The sequence below is a fragment of the Lynx rufus genome, unplaced genomic scaffold (assembly GCF_022079265.1).
Source record: "Lynx rufus isolate CCGP_SWC_20201006 ecotype Redwood Valley unplaced genomic scaffold, mLynRuf1.p SCAF_1, whole genome shotgun sequence".
Classification (NCBI taxonomy): domain Eukaryota; kingdom Metazoa; phylum Chordata; class Mammalia; order Carnivora; family Felidae; genus Lynx; species Lynx rufus.
In genome coordinates, this window is record NW_025814823.1 from 48,266,860 (window position 1) to 48,290,304 (window position 23,445).

Here is a 23,445-nt window from a genome sequence, read left to right on the forward strand (position 1 = left end):
GTAGACACCCTGCAGCCCGCATCCTGCTACTTGGAGTGCTTCCGAGTCCTGCCAAGGTGTGACAGGACGCCTGGGATGGGGAGCCTTTTCTGTGCCAGCAACACTCAGCAGTGAGTGGAGACCACAGGGCTTCCAGGGCCTTGTGAGGAAGCAAATACATGACAGTGACTATAGTGAGTGTGAAGCCACAGGAATGTCCTTCTTTACTCTCTTTCCATGTGAAATTCGGTCCTTGGACTAAAATTGAAAAAACAAAAAATCTTACGAACATAGATGTGGAGAAAGACTGTCATTTAAAAGTTGCAAGCCATATTCTACCTTTAGAGAGAGGCTTGAATTTATATAGCAGACTGGAGAAACCTTTTAGGGGGCCTTGTTCGTTATGTAAAAGATAGAGCAGAACTTTCCCCTAGTTCTTAAAGAAAAACCTGAATATAGTGAAATAAATTAGATTTAGATGTTTCAAACTAAAAAGTTGAGTTCCCTCCTGCTTCATGTAAATGTAGTGTATGTTTTAGCACTTGCTACCTAGAGGCTAATGTTCGTTTTGTCTGTGCTGAATTAGACTCTCCTGGCATATTTATTATTGAGTGGCCTCGGAGAGTGGTTTCCTGTCTGAGGTGCCCCCAACCCCCCAGAAAAGTTGGAGCCATTTTGGTGAGGAATGGCTTCAAGTAAGAAAATACTTTACCCTGGAGGAGTCAAGAAATTCACGGGGATTGGTGTATGCAACCTGGGCTAAAAAAAATTGGTGTCTATTTATGACTGAATAAGCCAGATTTGGGGAAATACATTAAAGTTGGAGTGCCATATATGGGTCAGGTTGAGGCCATGGGACCAGACCCACTCCTAAAGGTGGGAGTTGTGGTTTCCTTTAAAAGTAGTGAATGATCCATGGCCCATCACTCCAGGATGAGGTGGATCTTGGGACTACAAGTAAGAAATCAGGACTGTGGGCTTTAGACTGTTAGGTTTGGGGAGGTATTGGGATATTTTCTTATTTCTCTGAAACCTCATGGGATCCAAGTAAAGTAAACATGCTAGAAGGTACACCTGTTGAAGGGGGTCTGGGTGTTCCTTTTCCACTTGGTAGCAGACTGGGAGGAAGGCAGCGAAGCATCATTTAGGGACTCTCTAGGGAATGTCATTCCTGCCTTGGGGCTGAGGGATCTGAGCACACCCATGTGTAACATAATTTACACTGTATGCAATTAGTCCCTTCTATTTTCCATAAACTTTCAATAAAACCTGATTGGACATTACTCTCTGGTCTCCTCTTTGCTGGAAGGAGAAGGCAGTTCCCCTTCCGAGGCCACAGTCCTGGTGATATTGGTGGTCATCTGCTGTTATGAACTGAATGTTTGTGCTGGTGTGATGAGTAAATGCACAAAGAAGACTACAAGGGACCCAAACCTGAGCAATTGTGGGAGAAAGCCATCATCTCCCCTTTGAAAGGGCCCAAAGACACTTTGAAATTGATTAATTATGGTGAACAGGTAGGTAGGGCTCCAGCTATCATTTGGGGAACTTTGAAAGGAAATACGATCTTTACATTCATATGTATCGGAGTCTTAAACATTTAATTTTATATTATTTGCATAGTAAGTACCAAAGACTGCTCCCTTCTTCACGGATGGTCACAGTAAATCATCATGCCACAGACTATTTTCCAGGATCTCTGGAATTATTTCCTTAGTTAAAAAAAACCATGGTGTGACTCCTGAGTAGTCTTCACCTGGGGGAGGAGTGTAATGGGAACCCTTTGCAGCCTAGCCAAGGCTCACTCCTCACCATACCTCTTAATTGCTTTAGCTGGTCACTTGAGAGGAGTCTGATCAATTGCAGAAGGAACCTAGAGGCTTTTGGGAGAAAGGGACCCCAGCCCTGTTCATTCATCTCTTTGGGTGGACCAGTATGGGTAGACCAAAGTGTACAGGAAACACACCAAGATTCTTCAAACAGAAACATACCAAAAAAATGAGGTATGGGCAGGGGTGGTTATTACCCTTGACATATACCAGACAAAGGCTATTTTAGAAAAAAAAACAAAAACAAAATAGAACATATGGCTGAAATTGGCATGCCCTCAGGATCCAGATATTGATGGCATAGTGTTGTGGTTTTGGAACAAAGGCTGAGTGTTTGAACATGCGATACTCTATGGTTTAGGTATGAGGTATCATTGCAGGATGGACATGCTTTTGCAGTACTGTGCAGGGCTAGTTTTAAACAAGGGCATTCAGTGGGAGCAAAAAAGCAAAGCAGTAATGTAAGATCAAACTCTTTCCCCCATGGTACTGAGTAAACCTTGAGCTTCTTAAACTTAAAAGGGGTCTGTATATGTGTGGGAGGTTTCCCAGGAGAGGTCTCAAGAGTGAGATGCCAGACTTCCCACTAACAAGTCATGTGGATGCTCTTTGGAAAAACAAAAGAATATGACTGCTTTGTATCCCTTTGTTAATGAATCAGGGCATACTTATTACCATAAAATTAAAAAGAAATCACAATGTTACACTGTGTAGGGTAATCCAAAATCACAACACATATTGAGATTTCTCTTTTATGTTTATAACTTAAATGTGAGATCCAAAGAACCCGGGATTAACAGAAACCCTAGAAAACTGAAAGAAGATTTGGTCTCATCTAGGTGGTTTATGAGAGTGTCATAGCACAGAAATTTTCTTGCATGGCTGACTGCAGACTAATTCCTAAATTTCCCTCTTGAATGATTTCAATGGAATTCTGAAAGAATATATATAATAAGAATGCTGGGTAATTTGTCAGCCTGTGGCTTCTCATTATATAGTTGATTCAATATTTTAGTTTGTTGCATTTATATGCCTCTTTATAATTGACAGAGCACTTTCTCGTATATTATTTTGTTTGTGCCTCACAGCAACACGGATGGATGTGTAGAATAGTGACTATTAATTCCTTTTAATACTGAGGACACTGGGGCCCAAAGAGATTAAACAATATAACCATAAATGAGTGTAAGAAAGTTTAAATTTAAAAAATAGATACTTCATAATTACAAAGGGAAAATACTAACTTAACTGTGAAGACATGGCAGATACCACTTTAACCAAGTGATCAAGGTTAGCATCACCAATAATGAGAAAAATCAATATCATGTATTTCCTGACATGACATACGTCACTTACATAGGATTCTTGCCCGAAATACCAACCTGAATCATGACTAAAATAGCAGACACACTCAAATTGAGGGTCATTCTACCAGATTAGCCAGTAGTATTCGAAGGGTCAAGATCATAAAAGGCAGAGAAAGACTGAAGAACTGTTCCAGATTGTGAGAGACTAAAGAACAATAGCAACTAAATGCTATTTGGCAACCTGGATATTAGACATGAAAAAGAACATTAGTGGGACAATTTGTGAAATTTAAATAAGATCTGTAGATTAGTTAGTGTTAATTTCCTGATTTTGCTAATTGTACTGTGGTTATGTAAGATGTTAACATTTGGGAAAGTGGTGAGAAAGGTACACGGGAACTTTGTGTACTGTTTTTGCCACTTTTAGAAGAGTCTGAAATTATTTCAAAATCAAAGTCAAAGTAAATTAATAAATAGGTTTTCTCCTGAAGTGAAACCAATTTGTATCTTCAATGACAATTTACATAAAGTTCAAAATCAACTGAAATCTGACTAAATGGAGCATTTTTTTCCAACTTTTTATTTAAATTCTAGTTAGTTAACATGTAGTGTAATATTCGTTTCTGGAGTAGAATTTAGTGATTCATCACTTAGATTAAATGGAGCATTTTTGCATTGTTTAAACCTATGGATGACCCTCCTATGGGACTCCTCTACATTCTACTGTAGCATTCTGGAAAGATATAGAACATGGTGGTAAAGACCACAGCCCTTGGATTTGGATAGTCTTGCCATTTTCTATGTATGTGAATGTCAGTTTCCCTGACTGGAAAGTGGGATAAGTAATAGTATAGGATTGTTGAGGAATTGAATGCGTCAGCGCATGGTAAGTTCATGCCACAGTGTGAGGTATAGTTCCAGCTTGTGAATTATGACTGAATTTAAATAAAAGGGTGAGAAAAGATAGTTTTCTGGGCCAGTCACCACTTTGTGTCAGAATGGCTCATTTAGTTGATATTTCACCAACTTAAATGGACATGCTTGCTCAAAAGCTGTTTAAAGTATGCTCACTACTAATAAAAAAAGGGAAAGGATGTTATTTACACAAATTGCCCAGGGATATTTTGAAAACAATAAGCAAACTGCTCAAAGCTTGCCATGGAAAAGAGCTCAGCTGTTACCACCACATTACCACCGTATCAGTAGTCAGTCGGGTACTATCCCAGGAAGAGAGAGTGGAAAATGGAAACTCTGCCCAAAGTTCCCCGCCCATGGAGAGCAGGGAAGAAACCATGGCTGCCCCTGGAGTCCAGCAAAACCTGCCCTGCGTGGGCGGACAAGGCTTTAAACAACTTGGAAAGGCTCTTCAAAGAACAATTAAAAACAACCTCCCGTGGTGGGAGGTGAATCTGGCTGGGAAACTCCTGCTTTCTTTCCCCAGGGTAGAATTCCCAGGCTTCTGGATCCTGGTGGAGCGCCCTTGGCAGTGGACAGAGAAGTATGTTCCCTTTTCACTTTCCTGGGGCTTAGAGTGGTGGTTTTGAGTACATGGGGTGAAGAACATCTGGCTCTCCTGAAGCTGAAAGAGATTTGCAGTCAGCAGGTGGGGGCTGGAGGTTTACGAAAATAGTGAGGTGAAGTTCATTTTGTGGACAAGTCTTGGCCATGGGTGTTATTTATTTCAAATTTTATACTGCTGAGCTCCTGTGGGCTTATTACAGATCAGTTCATAAACAAACACATGCTAAGTTGTGTCCTGGGGATAAATGATAAGTTTATGTGACTTTGGGGTTGCATGTTAGAGGTAAGAGGGGAGCCACAGCTAAGGAGTAATAAATTGAAATTCCAGGCTACACCCCTATTTGGGTAAAAGACTGCAGAAAAGTCCATGAACTACACACAAGTTTGAGACACTGAGTTAATGTCTTCAACATTTCCAAAAAGAATTACTGTGGAGTGAAGGCAATAAGTAATTCCAGAGTATCCAGCTTTCCTTAAGAGTATGTGAAAGAAAGGATAAAATAAATACTTTGGAGACCTGACATGTTCTATGAAATAACTTTAATATGTATTTAATATGTACTTCATTTAATATGTATTTCTATTAGTAGCGATCCAAAATCATCATTTATTCAATTATCTCACAAGTATCTATTGAGTGTCTGCTATGTGCCAGAGTATATAAGAGCCAAGACTCTAATTTATGGTCAATATTTTTTGATGACTTGAGAGTTTCTCCTTTATAAGAAAGCTTTGACTTTTTGATGTAATGAGCATCAAGAGACATCCTTCCCAACTCAAAATAGATCCCTGAATAGCAATTCTGTGTGCACACACTTATCTTTGTGTGTTCAAAGTGGTGGAAACTCATTGGATGAAGGGGTGAGTGCTTGTGAGAGGGGTCTGTATGGCAGTCTTGTCTGAGCAGGGCAGTAAAAAGGAGGCTGCACGTTCTCATATTATACCTGAAACAGAAAGATGTTTTATTTCTCACTGGAGGTCAATCTCAATGAGATCTCGGGGAAAAAAAGCCATCATCAAAGATGAAGAATCATAGTGATTCCGTGAGATCATTTACCCTCCAAGTCCAGAGTGTCTTTTTGCAATGCAAAATGTAACAGGTAGGCAGAGATATAATTGGAAGAGAAGAATAAGTGGAAAATAACGAGGGGAAAATTATATTGGAGGAGAGATTCAGGCAGAAGAAGTGAGAGATTAAAAATGATAGAGAAAAGAAAAGTAGATATCATGGATGGCCAGAGAGCCCTCACTGACTCCACAAGTGTGACCTCGTAGTGCTTATAGCACAAGCTGAACTCCATGCCTCATCCCATCCCTTACCCGCAAGAGAGGTTCCTACCCAGGACAGAATGATCAGGAAACCTAGGTAGGAAACAATCCCAAGATTTAAGTTAGTGAAAGATCATTCTATGAAACTGACTGTACATGAACTGCAATATTCATTGGATAACTTTTGTTGTCTGTGGAACGACTCACAGCGGGAGCTGGTTTGTAACTGAATTGCTGACAGGATTAGCACGCTTCTAGGTTCCCTCGATAGACTCTTCGTTATATTTTGACATGTTCAGCATTGAGAGAATAGTGAGTTTGGTAACTAATAAAACAGTAATAAAAGAGAAAGTTTTATTTTTAATTTTTGTACAATTAATTTTTAATTTTATTTATAAGAAAGAAAGTTAAGAATTTGTTAGTGTAATTTATTAGTGTTTATTCATTCCAGTCCATGGAAAGACTCACGCTATCCAATAAAAACAATTATTCCAAGTATTACAAGGGTGAATATGGTCTTGGGACAAGGATTCCCTTTTTCTCTCTCCTTCTTTCTCTCTCTCTCTTTCTCTCTCTCCCCACACACACTTCTTACCTTATATGTCAACTATATTCAATTTCTTTTTCTTCTTGCCATTATGAATTTGTGGTTTTCAACATGAGTTCAGTGTTCCCTGACAATCTTTTTCCTTGCCCCTTTTAGTTCATCACAAAAGTTTATTGCTCTCACTATCTTCGTTAAGTTTATTACTCTCACTACCTCTGCTCTTGAACTACCTACCCATCCTCTCTGTTTAGGGACATGCTAGTTCCTTAGCTCAGCATCTGAGGCCTCAGTCTTCAGTACCCATGTTGCTGGACTTCTCTGAGGTTTTTCATACCACTCTTTCTGAAACTCTCTTATTATTTGTTTTCTAGAATACTGTAACTCTCTATTTCTCCCCTTATCTTTCTGACTTTTCCATTTCCTGTAGTGGATATTCCCCTCCTGTTCCCTTCAGTGTTATTGTTTGCTAGAGCTCTATCCTGTGCTCTGTTCCCTCAGCACACTCTCACTGGGAAACTCATCCTTTCCCCATTTAACCTACTTCTATGCTCAGCACTCTCAAATACTAATCTCCAGGCTGGGTTTCTTCTCCATCACTGCATGCTGAGGTAAGTAAAGCTCAACATATCTTGGCTTTATTTCCTCCCTAACATGCCTCAACTATCTTTCTTGGCTTGGTGAGTAATCTATCCATCTGCCAAGTAATCCAAGGTTGAACTTGGGTTTCTTAGACCCATCTCTTCCTTCCATCTCTCACATTCAAAACTTCACCTTCTTCACATTTCCCAAATCTCTCTATACCACCCCATCATCACATCTATGCCTCAGTTCAGATCCTTATCTCTTTTTTTCTTGGAGAATTTTAATATATTCAACTGTTTTTTTTCCTGCCTCTATTCTTTCACGCCACTAATTGATTATCCACACTTCAGCCAGAGTGATTGTTTTAAAAGTCAAATCTAATGAAATTACTTCTCTAACTTATAACCCATTATTGGCTTCTCGTTGCTTAATGGCTCTCAAATGCTCTTAGTGCAATGTACAAGGCCTGATACAGCCCACCCTCTAGCCTGACCTCCAGCTTCTCTTCTTCCCACTGAACAGGCTATGGTCCAGCTGTAGCCCAGCAAAAAAGCCGTGAACTGAACAGCTGGAGCGGAAGACCCTATGGGGTTTTGTCATGTCCGAAAAGATGGTCTTAAATGGATAAGAATAATTAGGCTTAATATTTCCTTTGCCTCCCTCAGCATACACTCTAATTTATAGGTTTTGTTGGATTATGTCATTATTGGATGTTCTTTTCATAGCCTTCAATCTTATCAATATTGGCTGTTGAGGGCCCATGTGATGATCTCACACCATATCTGATATTTGCTCCCACTGAATAAAGAAGGTTTCTTTGTTTTAACAAAAAATAGACATTTAACATCACATTTACAGGATCTGAGGTTTTCTAGCAATGGCATATGTCATTAATTTCAGCCTTTGATAATCCAAGAAGTATGGAAAATTCCCACCTCCTACTCTTTTGTAGGATTTGCAACTCTGCCAAGTTTTGTAGCTCATCGGGATATTTACAAGCTAAATGGTGAGCTGTGGAAAAAAAGAAATCTTTACATCTTTAGTTAGAAGCTTTATAAAGAGCACTCAAATAAGGCAGTGTGGTAAGGGAGGCAAAACACTGGATTCCATTTCCAGCTTTTCCCGGAACAAGGGGTGTGATCACAGATGAATTCCTAAACATTTCTAGGACTCAGTTTCCTCATTTGTTAAACCAGAGTCTTGAGTGACCTCTAAAATTACTTCCAGCACTAAAACAAAACAAAACAAAACAAACAAAAACTTTGATAATTTTCTTTTAAATTCCTGCTCAAGACTGTAGATGGTTTCCTTGATGTGGAGAAGAAATATAAATAGACTTGTGTATTTTTCAAAACCAAGTGGTCCTTCTTTGGGGTCTTCTGCCTTTTATTGCCTACAAATCAAGTTATGTCCATTTTTAAGTAGTTACTGAAAAGTTGAGGGCATTTTTTTCCCTTACCAACTGAGCCTAGAGATACACTGACAACGTGATGTACGGCCTAAGGAGAATTTCTTCTGTTCATTTAAAAAGGAAAATCAGCTTTTCATCTGGGTGAAAGATATCCTAGAGCTTTTGCTACTTTGAAGTTAGCGTGGAAAGATGAATGTTTAAAAAGCTGAGCAGTTATGGTCAAGTATGGATGGATCCAGTAAAAAAAAATAAATAAAAAACAAAACAAAACAAAAAAACCAGCACAAAACTGTGAGCAGTTAGTGGCTGGCCCTGATGAGTGAGGGCTCAGGATCAGCGTGGGAAGTGAAAGGGCACAGGGGATACATAGAAGGTGGCCTAACAGAGCGATTTTTCTACAGAGGGACTTGCCATCTTGTTTAACATCCTTAGCTCTTGAACGTTTCCCTGGAAGAATACAGGATTTTTCCCTTTCCTTTCAGGACTAGAACAGATGTATAATGCTTGGACCAAAACCAAACAGAAACCACAGCCAGCATTTCAGCCTCCTCCAAGTTGGAAATCATGACATGCCATGCTCTGAGTGACTATGTTTTCTGTCACCCAGAAACACAATTACAACACAATTAAATTATAAGTAGTTAATAAAAATATATATATGAGGGGTACCTCAGTGACTCAGTCAGTTAAGTGCCTGACTCTTGGTTTTGGTGCAGGTCATGATCTCATGGTTCATGGAATCGAGCCCCATGTTGGGCTCTGTGCTGATGGTGTGAGCCTGCTTGGGATTTTCCCTCTCTCTCTCTGCTCCTTCCCTGCTCATGATCTCGCTCCTTCTCTCTCTCTCTCCAAATAAATAAACATTAATATATATATATATGAAAAAAATCCCATACATTTGGAAATGAATGCATATAACATAAATATAGGGAATCATAACGTCAATTAGAAAATACTTAGAAGAGAAACATTTTAAAAATTATATGTTAAAATTTGTCATAAGAAACCAAAGCAGTAATGAAAGAAAATTTTAGTTAAGTGTATATTAGAATGCAAATTAATGAGTCAAATGGCCAACCCAAGAAGTTGGAAAAAATCCAAATGAGTAAACTCAAGAAAAAAGGAATATAAGACACAAGAGAACAAAAAAAATTACCTAAAATATATTTAGCACCTTAGAGAAAAACAACCCAATCAATAGCTTATTCTTTGAAACACAAATAAAAGAAACAAATTTTTGATGAGAATTTTCAAGAATAAAAAAAGAAATAATAATGTTGAAAGTAAAAAAAGGCAAGCATATCTGCAGATACAGCCTATGTAGAAGCTAATTTAAAAATGCTATCAAGAATTTTGTGTTACTAACCTACATATTTTAATAAATGGACAATTTCCTGGAAAACAAATAATTTACCAAAACCGATTCAAGAAAAAATAATACATCTAAATAGTATACCCCTCAACACACACACACACCAAATACTACCCAGATCATTTTACAAGTTCTACCAAACGGTCCTGAATCAGATCATGTCCGTCACATCAGACTGTTCCAGGAGCGCTAACAGAGAGTAGGTCCCTCTATTCTTTATATGGGCTCATGTAGAACTTGACCATTTAGCAAGTGAAGAGTAATAAAAATATATATATATATATATATATACATTGATCTCTTTTGTCTTCATAAATGTAAACTTTCTTTTAAATAGAGTAAGCCAAAATCTGGCAACGCATGTAATTGAACACATTTCACCACCTTAACAGATCAAAAAAACACTAAAAGTTATATGATTATCTTATTAGATACAGGAAAAAAAGGATAAATTTTAGCAACTTTTGATTTGGTAAATACTCTCAGCAAACTAGGAATAAGAGTGGCTCCCTCTTCTCATAAAGAGTGTCCTTCAAAAAAAGACTATAACAAATGTACAATTTAGGGAAAATTTAAAACACTCCTTTAAAATATGACAATATGGAACAAGAAAATGATGCCCATTTTAAACTGGAGGTCATCCAGGACAATAAAGAGAGAGAGAAGAGATTAAAAAGGACAAAATATCTAGGAATAAATCTAAGTATCATAACAGTGATACTTTTTAGAAAGAATTATAAAATTACTAAAAGATATTAAAGAAGCTCTAACTACACAGAGAGATATACTGTGTTCAGAAGGAAGAAGAATCAATATTAAAAATGATGTCAATTCTCTCATAAGGCAATCATAGCATTATGCAAAGCATGGCCACTCTCTGATTTATTGCCTTAGAAACAACCAGTGCCAAACATTTACTTTGTTCTTTTTTTATATTTAAAATAGTATTAACAAAAGCCACATTAAAATGTGTCCACTTCTAAGTAGGTACTGAAAAATTGAGGGCACTTTTTTCCCCTCACCAGCTGACCTTGCTGGTAACATTTCACAAATACTGACAGTGTGATGTACAGCCTAAAGACAATATACGACACTCTTTGGGCAAAATTTCCTTCGGGTGGTTTTTATTAGTCAGGGAAGAGTCTTGGTGGCCAATAGGATTATAAAATTCCCATCACTGCTGCTGACTCTCCTACTCTGATTTGCTGCATACTTGCTTCACCCCTGCTCTCAAAGTAAGGGAGGGACTCATTTTGTTTTGCCATGTTGGGTAGTCACAGAAGCTGAAGATGATCCACTTCTCTGTGTGGACCTGGTTTTCTACCTGGTGAGGAGCAGAGGAGCTTCTGGTCAGGAATGGTCTATGTCAGCCTCAACCGCATTAGCATCAAGAACCCCATCGCATTCATTTAGCCTCCCAAATAAAGCCATCGGTCAAGGCTAAGATGGCAGCAGGGCTTCGGCATAGCTGGTGCGATTGAGGTTTTCTGCTTGGCTCACAGACACAACTGAGAGTCTTTTCTTGCTCAGGATTGGGACTCGACCCCTATTAATAGGTCCCTGACTACTGTTGCCCATGGACTGTGGCAGCGACAGACATTTGATACTAGGATTGAACACTGAGGGAGAGTGTTATGAGCATTTCCCTCTGTCTTTCCCCTTAAACCCTCTTTCTTCTTCAGTTAAACATCTTTCCTTTCTCTTTTTCCTCTACCTACCCCTCCTTTCTCATTCTCATTTGTACATTTTTCCTATCATTTTCACGCTATTTCATTATTCTCTTTCTTTCCTGTATGTCTCTCTCCTTCTTATCCCCCTTTTCTCTTTTTCTATCCTCTACTACCTCTCCCTATCTTATTTTCTTCAACGTCTGGGTGTGTCCTCATAACTCCACTAATTTCTCCATATTCTCTTCTTCCTCTACCCTAGTCCCTCACCCCTTTAGCATTCTTCTGAAATGTTTCTACTCTTCATCTCACGGCAACATATAGGCCACCATTCTAATAAGAACAAGCAAGGCTCCCAACAAAACAGATGAACATTAATAAAACAAAAACATCATCCAGATGAGGGTCTGTGCTCCATGAAGTTCCCAGCCTCCTCCTCTTTTGGCAAATGTATTTATTTTCTTTTTTGTGTAGGCAGATAATGTTTCAGATAATACTCCAGAGATTCATTATCATGAATTTGCCCAATGCAGTTTTTACAGCTATGTTTTTTATTATTTTATAGTTAAATATTGGCTTAGCTAGGAAACCAGAAACTCTCACCAGAGCTCTATACCTCAGTTACCAACAAGACTATTTCACGAACATTTAGATACTCGTGTGTGCTTATGAAAATTGTAATTATTTATGTGTGACTCAAGAAATTAAAGGCCAATGATTAGCCTGTATTTCAAAGGGAAAAAATTTTCTGGCTGATCAGTTTGGGGAATCATTCATCTTTGTATCCTCAGTACCTAACACAGTTATTGGTGTCTAGGAGAATCTCAGAAAGTGCTTATGGAAACAAATATTGGTTTCCATCCAATGTATCCTCCTGGGGTCCCTAAGTACATAACTGAAAAGGTCTCAAATGACTGCATATTTCCACTTTTGCAACAAATAACAAAATTTGCACATAAAAGATTAGCATGACTGAATTATTTCTTGGCATTTGAATAGCCATTTACAATTGCAAGCCACTTGGTAGTTTTCACAACTGGCTATGCATCATAAAAACTGTATGGCAAAAGAATTTTTACAAATGTACTGATGGAAAATCCAAGGGGGGAAAAAGCATATAGATCCTCACAAGGGACAATTTTCTGCCTAGTTTAAGAAAATACTCAAAACCTAAAGGAAAATGATCTGTTATGACATTCTACAAACGTAGCTTCTCTAAGAAAGAACATGCAGAAATGGTATGAACGGAAAAATAAATAATGAAGAAACCCCGAATGACCGAAAAATGTCTCTGGATTTTCCCAGTTCACTTGACCCTCCACATTTCTCCCAGTTCCCCTGTAGACAACTAAAAAGGCACAGAGACTTAACAGCAAAGCCCAGTGCTGGATTACCCGGTTGACATTGTTAGCACATGTTCGAACAATAGCAAAGCACAAGTACAAAAACTATGTTGGAAAGAATATTTCAAAAAGAACTTCAAAATAGACACCCAAGAATCAGAATTTTGGGGTATTATCTTTCTGTTATATTATAGTTTAGGGATTAAAATCATTCTGAATTATATATAGCCGGGGGTAGTGGAGCTGCAGCACGGTATAGTATAAAACCTCTAAAAAGCCAACCAGGGGCGCCTGGGTGGCGCAGTCGGTTAAGCGTCCGACTTCAGCCAGGTCACGATCTTGCGGTCTGTGAGTTCGAGCCCCGCGTGGGGCTCTGGGCTGATGGCTCAGAGCCTGGAGCCTGTTTCCGATTCTGTGTCTCCCTCTCTCTCTGCCCCTCGCCCGTTCATGCTCTGTCTCTCTCTGTCCCAAAAATAAATAAACGTTGAAAAAAAAAAATTAAAAAAAAAAAAAAAAAAAAAAAAAAAGCCAACCAGGCCAGGACCCAGCTAAAAAGCCTGGCCATTGATTCCCTTCTAGAGTGTTTACTCAATATTTTGTGTTCGGGGCTGATAACCATACACATGAGCAAAAATGGATAGGCCACATAGCCATAAAAAGAATAATCAAAATTGCCCCCCAATACTAATTGGATCCATATTGAACATTACACACAATTGTTAGAACACTATTTAAAAGTATTGAGCATAGAGATGGTGCAAGACGTTGGTGGATTCCCAAAAGAGTCTTGCTCACAGTTATGCCCAGGACCATTTTTCGCCCTTAGCTCTGTCCTCTGCACCCTGTTATCATGGGGCTGAGACTGGAGATGTGTAGGCCAGGGCTGATCCTGGGTTTCTCACTGGACCAGGATGGTTAGGAGGAGGAGGGAGAGCAGTGCAGAGTCACAACGAACAAAGGGCTTAGACTCTTGGTTCTTTAACTTCTTACCTGCATCATCCTGGGCAAGTTTCTTAAAGTCCCTGACTATACAGAGACAATAACCCCAAGCTCATAGAATACGGGGAAGATCAAAGAGAGACCTAGAAAATATGTGAAAGCTGACCTCATAGAGTAAGCAGGTATTCAAAAAATGATGGTTGCTGTCACACAGCTTCTTCTATGATTATATGGTACCTAGACAAGAAAACACTCATTTATTCCACCAATATTTATTGTGCACATACTAACAGATAAGCACTGAAGTGCTGAATTGGGCTGTAGACTCTTCCTCACGTGGGGGGAAAGGTACTAACTACCTTTCCCTACAACCTTATGGAAACTGGAATTGAGGAAAACACATGGAATGTCATAGAAAATTGCTCTCAGCTGCTTTACAGGGTGAGCCAGATATTCCTGTTTCTACAACACGATTATCAAAAATCACAGCAGCTGTAAAGTTGATGAACCCAACACCAGGCAGAGTTAAAATAGGTATTTTTGTTTTGTGCAGTTTTCTTATTTTCATTGGTGCCCTGACTCTGGTCATTTAGATGCTAAAGAGTCATTTCAATGCTAAAGGCACCCCCCACCAACTGTTGCCTGAATCTTAGCTCCAAACAAAATTGACTGGCTAAGGAAGGGAAAGCAAAGCAGTTCCTGCTCCTTCCCAATGGCAGAGAAAAGTCTACAAAGTTTTTTGTCCCCCTCCTCTGTCCCCATTATGAGATAATTCTACTCCCAAGAGAAATAATCTAGTGCAAATCAAAAAGTATATATTCCTACCCTTAATACATCCAGAAACTCGATCTGTTAACAACTTTTTAAGGTTTATAATCCAATGCCAGAAGAAACGATAGGCTGTCAACTATTACAAGCTTAGTGTGTGAATCTGTTTATTTCATCACTTTCTCCATAATTCCTTTAGCCAACAGCAGAGGGAATGCATTTTGCCGGGGATGACAACCTTTAATTCTCCTATAAGGAGCCCAAAAGCTCTAGTTACCTCAGTGTGGTAGACAGAGTAGTCCTTAAAAGATGGTCCTGGTCCTCAGAACTTGTGAACATGTTACCTTACATGGCAAAAGTGATTTTGCAGATGTGATTAAGGTAAGACTTTTGAGAAGGGGAGATTATCCTGGACTATGCAGGTGAGCCAATGTAATCATACCAGTTCTTTAAAAACAGAGAACCTTCAAGAAAGACATGTGACAACCAACTCGGGGTCAGAGAGATGCCACATCGACCTTGAAGAAGGAGGAATCAAGGAATGTGTGGGGCCTCTAGAAGCCAGAAAGGCCAATACATTGATTTTCTCCTAGAATCTCCAGAAGGGATATAGCTATGTTGATGCCTTGATATCACCTCAGTGAGACCCATGCTGGAATTTTGTGTTACAGAACTACAAAGTAATAAATTCGTACTGTCTTAAGCCACTAAATTTGTGGTAAGTTGTTACAGCACCAGCAGAAAATTAAGGTGCAGGGGAACACGGAAGTGAGGACTCTAGGCAAGCAGGGAGGAAGAGGAGGGGATGGTTAAGGTAGAACAGTGGGAAGGTCACTTTAGTCAATCCCCTTCCTTGATTCAGAGACTATACAGTATGAGCACCACGCTGGCTGACTATGGACAAAAACCAGAAGCTGGGTATTGAAATGTAACAAGTCATTGTACACACGTTTGCTCACTTTAAGAGAACTTGGTTCTCCACCCTGGGGCAATTCTTCTCTAAAGATTTCTTTCCTTCTTGTTTATCACTGTTGCTGTTTATTGTTTTCCTAGAGTTTCTCATGAGGTGTCACCATTTTGTTCCTTTTCCAGATTACTTGTGTCATAATTGATTTTGTATTTGAATGTAAGCTTCCTCACTGCACATTCGACTGCAAGCTCCAAGAACAGGAGGACTACATGTGTCTATTCATCATTGTGTTTGCATTGCTCCTTCACTGGTGAATGAAGGGGGGCATTTCCATCTGTCTTCTGAGGCTGTTGTCCTATCCAGACCTCTTCCTTCCCCTTAGCCCACGGTCTCTCATGGGATTCTAAGGAAGTTAGTCATGAATAAAGAAGGAAGTTTGTCCTTCAGTATTTCATGGTCAAGGAATTGATTTATTTGCAGCAGCTAAATCCTTTATTAAAGTGCATTTTGTTTTGTTCTTTGGGGTTAACCTTAATTTTCAGATATGTAAGCCGTTGAGTGTTAACTTTTAACGTGATCATGGAACAATTTTGAGAATGAAAACACTAAAATAGCCACCATACAACAAGAAAATATCTGGTTTCATTCACTGAACCAACTTGACACACAAAGTCCTTGAAAGTTATGAGGAAATTGATCTAAGGGGAGCCAAAAAAAGAAGATTGGACTAGCCAAAGGTCATATATAAAAAGACTAGGTGGAGCTAGAAAAAAATATCCAGGACTCGTGATTTTCAGTTTAGAATTTTTGAGGTTTTTTTTCTTATTTTCCTTAAGCACCATCTTTCCCCAGAAGGCCCATCTGAAAGTGGGTGGGACCCCGACAAATCTGGGTGGTTGTTTTTTTTTCAACACTTCTCCCCACTCCTCCAAAAAATGTGTTTATGCTGGTGAAGTCAGGTGACTTATGAGCCTCAGTTCTTAGAAGCACCAATTGGCTAGGATGCAGAGATGGGAAGGAGCCCCTCTCTCACTTGGTACTTCCCTCAGCCAGCCTGAAGCACATGCCGTAAGTCCCTCACAACCTTGCCCTAGAGACCCATGTTTGGCCCTTTAAAAGATGCCCAAGACAGACCCAGCCACAGGAATTAAGGGTATTTGTTGCTCTGTTCTTTTCCATCTCCTCCCCATTTCCTGCCTGTCTTCTTGTTGGCATCTCATGTTTGCCCTCAGACTATAGTTCTTTCTGGTACCTCCCCTACTTCAGCTCTTGGCCTTTCTCTATTCTAATGTGCAGAGACTGATTCTGGCCTTGCTGCACTACTCCACCTCTGGCTTCTCAGACAGGACTTGATATTCATCCCTGGCTTCTCAGCCAAGGAGCAGCGTGCTCCAAGTTTCAGTCCTATTAACTTAGCATGTGACAGGCTCACTAGGCTAGGGACATCTCTCTGTTCCATTCTTTTTCTTTGTTTTTTCTTTTTCACTTCCTCTGATAATCACTGGGTGAGGTACTCATGATAGAATTCTCTTTTCTTTCCTTTTAAAAACGTTTTCTCCTTGCAGAGAGACAGTAGAATGGTGGTTATCAGGGGCTAGGGACAGGGGGCAGAAAGGTAAGCTGCTGTTTAACAGGTATAAAGTTTCAGATTTGCAAGAAGTAAAAATTCTGGAGGTCTGGTCTCAACAATGTGAATATACTTAACACCAGCGAACAGTACACTTTAAAAATGATTAAAATGGGGGCACCAGGCTGGCTCAGTCAGAGAGCATGTGACTCTTGATCGTGGGGTTGTAAGTTTGAAACCCATGTTCGGTGTACAGGTTGCTAAAAAAAAATTAAACATACAAGATTGAAAATGGTAAATTTTATGTTATGTTGTTTTGGTCACAATTTTTTTAAAAGATGGGAATTTTAAAAAAATGTTTTTCTCCTCAGCTCTGTTCTTTATGCTTTTAAAGGGTATCGAATTAGGCCCTAAATGTAATCAAACGTTAATTCACCTGAATGCTTTTCTTTTAAAATATTTTTATTTATTTACTTTGTGAGAGAGACAAAGAGAGTGTATGTGAGCAGGGGGAGGGGCAGAGAGAGAGGGAGAGAGAAAGAGAATCCCAAGTACTGTCAGCGTAGAGCCCAATGCGGGGCTCAAACCCACGAACTATGAGATCATGACCTGAGCCAAAATCAAGAGTCAGATGCTCAACTGACTGAGCCACCCAGGCGCCCCTGAATTCTTTTAGAAATAGAATCTTTTATTTTTTTATTTTTATTTTTTTTTTAATTTTTTTTTCAACGTTTATTTATTTTTGGGACAGAGAGAGACAGAGCATGAACGGGGGAGGGGCAGAGAGAGAAGGAGACACAGAATCAGAAACAGGCTCCAGGCTCTGAGCCATCAGCCCAGAGCCTGACGCGGGGCTCGAACTCACGGACCGTGAGATCGTGACCTGGCTGAAGTCGGATGCTTAACCAACTGCGCCACCCAGGTGCCCCAGAAATAGAATCTTTTAGAAATAGGACCCAACTCTGGGTTTGCCCAAATCATTATTTCTTACTTCACAGACCTGATCCCAACAATATGGAAATACACATTCCATGAATAATAGTTGAGCACCAACTATTTGCTAAGCACTGGCAGAAATTCAAAGATGAATTTCACATAAGCCATTGTTTACTAAAGTTTATATAACTAAATAATAATAATAATAATAATAAATCTGCCATTTATTACTCTGTGTCAGAAACTATGCCATGTCGTTTATACACATTATCTCTTTTATTCTTTTAACAACCTAATGAAGTAGGTAATTTTTATCTGGTTCTATAGTCTTTTAGTGGATTTGACATATAACCACTTGGAAAGCCAAAATAGGATTATGATCTATTGAAAATGGAATTAATATATATTTATGTCTGTGTGCCAAGCAGAGTACTGAAGAATCTTACACATGACATTTAATCTCCATTTTACAGATAAGAAAATTGAGGATCAGCCATGTCAAGAGAGTTGCCAAAGGCCACTTAGCTAATAAGACACAGAGACTTATTTAAAGCAGGCATGTGGCTGATCCCCAAGGCTGCATGAATTTTATCATCACACCGTGTGGTCTTCCTGTATCGCAGTAATGCAAGTTAGGAAGTGGTTAAATGTGTTCGGAACTCTGTATGAATTGAGATAAGCAAGGAAAAAAATAGAGATTTACCTCTAGCTGGAGTTGGTAAGTGAAAAAAGTACCTTAAGAAGGGGGAACGACATAAGCACAGATACAAAAGGAGGAACGCGGAGTTTGTACTTGGTAAAGGCACAGTAGAGTTCTGGAATCTTCTAGGCAAGAAGTAGAGCAATAGGAGATCGGACCAGGAAGCCACACATAGGCCTGGGCCACCAGGTCCCAAATGTCAGTCTGAAGGGGTATGGGCTTCATTTCCTATGGGGTGTACAACCATAAAGATTTTTTGAGCAGAGAAACTACAGGACCGAAAGTTGTGCTTTGGATATATTCACGTAGCAAAAGTACATGAAATGAACTGAGGAAAGTTTAGGAGAATAAAAAAAACAAAAACAAAGCTAAGCCCAGTTTCTCTTTCCTTAATTCTATCTCTTTTCATGTTAACATTGGCCTTGACACTGTGAACATGTCCCTAACATGTTGAAATTGAGGATTCAATAGTGTATTTGCCTAAAGCTACTTGTTTTTAAATGAATTAAATATGATTTTCTTTAAACTTTCCCTTCAAAGTCTGTAGGTTTAAAACATAATTTGAAGTTCATTTTCCAAGGAAGAATCCAATTTGGCTTTTGTTGTTTCTGGTCGGATATTATATGATTTTATTTTTTTATTGCAAGCCTTTGGAATGGTTCACAGATGTTGCTGCTAAAATAGATTCTCCTGGAACTATTTAGTTTGAGAGAATCTCTGTTACCATGGATTAAATTAATAGGAGATCTTGTTTAAAATTCAAGCCTGTGCTCAAATTTAGGAAATAATGGTATTTCCTAAATGTATATAAGGCCATCACGGAGACAAGTAACACGTGGAACACTCCTATAACTCCACACCATTGCAATTATGGTTGAGTTACTTTGTATTCAAATTAAAGACCATCTCTCTCAAGGAGAGAGATCAACCAGGTTAATGTTTGTTTGTTTTTAAGTTTATTTATTTTGAGAGAGAGAGAGAGAGCACTCAGCAGGTGAGGAGCAGAGAGAAGGAGAGACAGAATCCCAAGCAGGCTCTGTGCCATCAGCTCAGAGCCCGATGTGGGGCTTGAACCCACGAACCACAAGATCATGACCTGAGCCAAGAAAGATCAAGAGTTGAACACTTATCTGACTGAACCACCCAGGCACCCCAACCAGGTTAATGTTTTTATGAATTCATAAACTCATGCTCCTACTTGGTCAGTTGTACTGAAAGAATATGGTTATTAGAAGAATATCTATGGCTTAAATTTTATGAGGAATACACTAAAATTAAATGGACCATTCACCATTAGAAATAATTTAACAAAATACTATCACATTTAAATATCAACTAAATTTCAGCTGACTCGTGCACAAGCTGACATTGCATGTGACCAGCACCCAAGATATCTCCTTTAGTCTTACTCTCTTTCACTCTTCCCCTTAATGAGCTCAGCTGTTGCCACTAACTCATGTCTTCATTGTCACCTGCATATGAGGGATTCGCAGGTCTACATCTCCAATTCTTACCTATCTCTCAAGACCCAAATCTACAATATTCTATTATGCATCTCCCTATCAGGCATCTGATACTCAATATGTCCAAACCACATTTACCATTGTATCCACAATCTGATATACAAGGTAGGACCTCCACATCAGTATTTGCTAGATTGTGTTCCAGAAACACTAATCCCCAAAAAGCTTAAATTAAAAAAGAGATTTATGGTCAAATAAATTTTATAAATTCTACATAATTTATCATACTTTCTTAGAGGTTCTCTATGAAAATTAAAGTTCTAAAGGAACTTAGACTCCCTCAGTAGAAAACATGGTTATTTTGTTTATCTCAGTATTTTATTTGATGTGGGACATCTTTCATGCATAACACCTATTAACATTCTGAGAAACTAGAGTTTACAGAAGATACGTGGAGAACAGCCAAACAGTAGATCATTTTTCACTTCTATCCCTTAATCACTATGTAAAATTCATCACCTTCTTGTGTAGTTATATCTGCGGTGTATCTAGAGCCAGAATCTGCCTCAGTCTCCTTCCTGACTTCATCACTTACCAGTTGTGAGATCAGGGCAAATTATTAATCTCTTCATTCAGTTTCCAAGTTTTTAAAATGGTTGACCCTTCTTAAATTAAAGGATTGTGAGGATTAAATTAATGCATGCAATGCACTTAGAATATGGAACACAGTAAATGCTCAACAAATGCTCACTTTTTAAAAAAGTTTTATTTATTTATATATTTGGTAATCTCTACACTCAACATTGGGCTTGAACTCATGACCCTGTGATCAAGAGTCACACGCTTTCCTGACAGCCAGCCAGGCATCCCAGCAAATATTCACTTTTTAAATTATTAGTGTTACCTCTAAAATGTCTCAAATATTTGCTGTTTTCCACTGCCTTTGACACTTCCATGGTTTAGGTACTCATCATTTCTTTCCTGGGCCACATAATAATAATAGCAATTTACACTTAATTTGGCCCTTTATACATTTCCTTGATGTTTTCATGTACATTACCCAATTAATAAATACTTCATTTACTCTGTTTACACACCCTCTGTCTTGCAATCCATCCACCACACTGCCATTTAATTCTTTTTAAAGCACAAATCTAATGATGCCGTTCTTATGCTCAAGAACATTTAATGATCCTCTGAATTCTGTGTAATAAAGGAAAGTAACAGCTACTCATCAAAGTGGACACACCCTTGCCTTCACACTCACCATTACAGAATTTTATAATCTAGTCACACTGCACTACTCCTCAAGTTTAAAATATACCATGGGCTTTCAGATCACTTGACTTGGCTGGTATAATTTTTTGTTTTCCCTTGAATACACTTCCTTCCTTCTTTCACTTATTAACAGTCTTACTCATTCTTTAAGGGCCACCTCAAATTATGTTCCATTTCACACAATTAATTATACAAAGACTATCTTCCACATTAAATTGTGAGCGGAACAAGAGGTGTTGTCCGAATCATTCTTTTGTACTTTACAAATCAAACATGATGACTTATATGTAGTAGGTGTTCATATAGATTATTTATTGACTAAATTTGCCTACATAGAGGGCTTCTTACTACTCATTAGTGTATACCACACCTTAAACAAATATTATACTTAAAAAAGTCAATTGGCTGATAATTCTCTCCTTGCCAAAAGTTTCTATTCTTTATAAAAGAACTCACAGTAGGCTTCCTTCAATAGGGAAGTGAGCCAGTATGTTTCAATAAAAACACAATCGCATGGAATTTTGTAAAACACGCCTACAACACGCACCTGTATCCACCAGCCATCCCAGGATTATTACTTCTTGGGATAATACCATGTTTTTGTTGGGATTCTCTTGGAGTAAATATAAAGGCCAATTAATATACCAGCCTTATAATAATAATATCATATCTTCATTTTTCCGATGGAGACTTCCTGGTTGGCTCTCAGAGAGGTGATCTAATCTATGGTCTCACTTGCTAATCTAAGTTCACTTTCAGGTCAGATGTACTCAGCTTGTTTCTGATTCAGTGACCTCATCTCCTTTAAGGGACCTACTCTTCCTTCAAAGCCTGCCATTGGAAAATCACACTGGAGACTTACCTACAGAGGCAAATTTTCCAAATCTGAAGCACACAATTCCCTACTGTGCATTGCTTTCAATACCTCCTTCCCAGGCTGTTGCTTAGAAATACTGGCTAGAAGTGGGAGGAGTAACACTTTTATACCTCCCATTCTACAAGTGTATTTAGTTTCCCAAAGAAGTTTAAATGCTTATGCTTGGAAAGCATATTTTCAATATTTTTTCTTGCTCTATGACCGCCAAAGGACTCATATCAGGTTTAAGTAGGAGATATCTCTGTGGCATGAAGAAGTTTGGGGTCAGTGTTGTGTGTCACATTCTCTTCGTTCATCCTAATATTTACTGATTCACACCTACTACACACAATCGAATGCTCTGGACCCCTTAGCCATTACTGCTTCCCATGACTTGGATTGTTTGATTCCATTTTGTCGGTTAATGATAAACTATTATCTATGCCTGCTACACCTCTGCCAAGAGCTTTTATCCAGAAATTACTTTATAGTTATTATCTAATCTTTATAAAACCATGGAGGAAGTTTTCCCATCTAACAGACGGTAAATGATTAAGGAGAAGATAATTAAAGAGCCTGCTCAAGGTGACATGGTAATTTAGTGACAGAATAGTACTGAGTGTTCCCAATGTTCACTTTCTATAGTTCAAGTGGTAAACCTCCTAATATTATCTGAGTTGGGGTTTATTTACAGTTGCCTTACTTTTCTTACAAATCATGGAATAGCAAAGAAAAATGAGAGATGCATATGAATGTGTAGAATAGCATTAAAAGTGCCCTATAGAGAGTTATGGACTGATTGTTTTATTGTTCACCAACTCTGACTAGTATTCGCATATTTTTTTAAACAATTGCTTTGTATAAAAGTGATTATGACCATAGGTATAATTAAGTACATAAAACTATTAAGACTTTCCTTGGAAATTTTGCAAACAACCGAAATAATTTTGAAGGGTATATTTTACTTTTTTAAATTAAAAAAATAGTCTTTCCTAGAATATGTTTGTATTCATTAATTCATTGGTACACTCTACCTGTTGTTAACAATTATAATTTATCATTGAGTAGCAATTGGATGGAAAAAAATGACAAAAGTACTCAATCTAGGGGGTATTTTCAAAATTCTGATAGCTATTAATTATCTCAATAACTTTGTGTATAAGTAGAAAGTGCATAATTAGCAAGTGCTAAGTGTTTACAC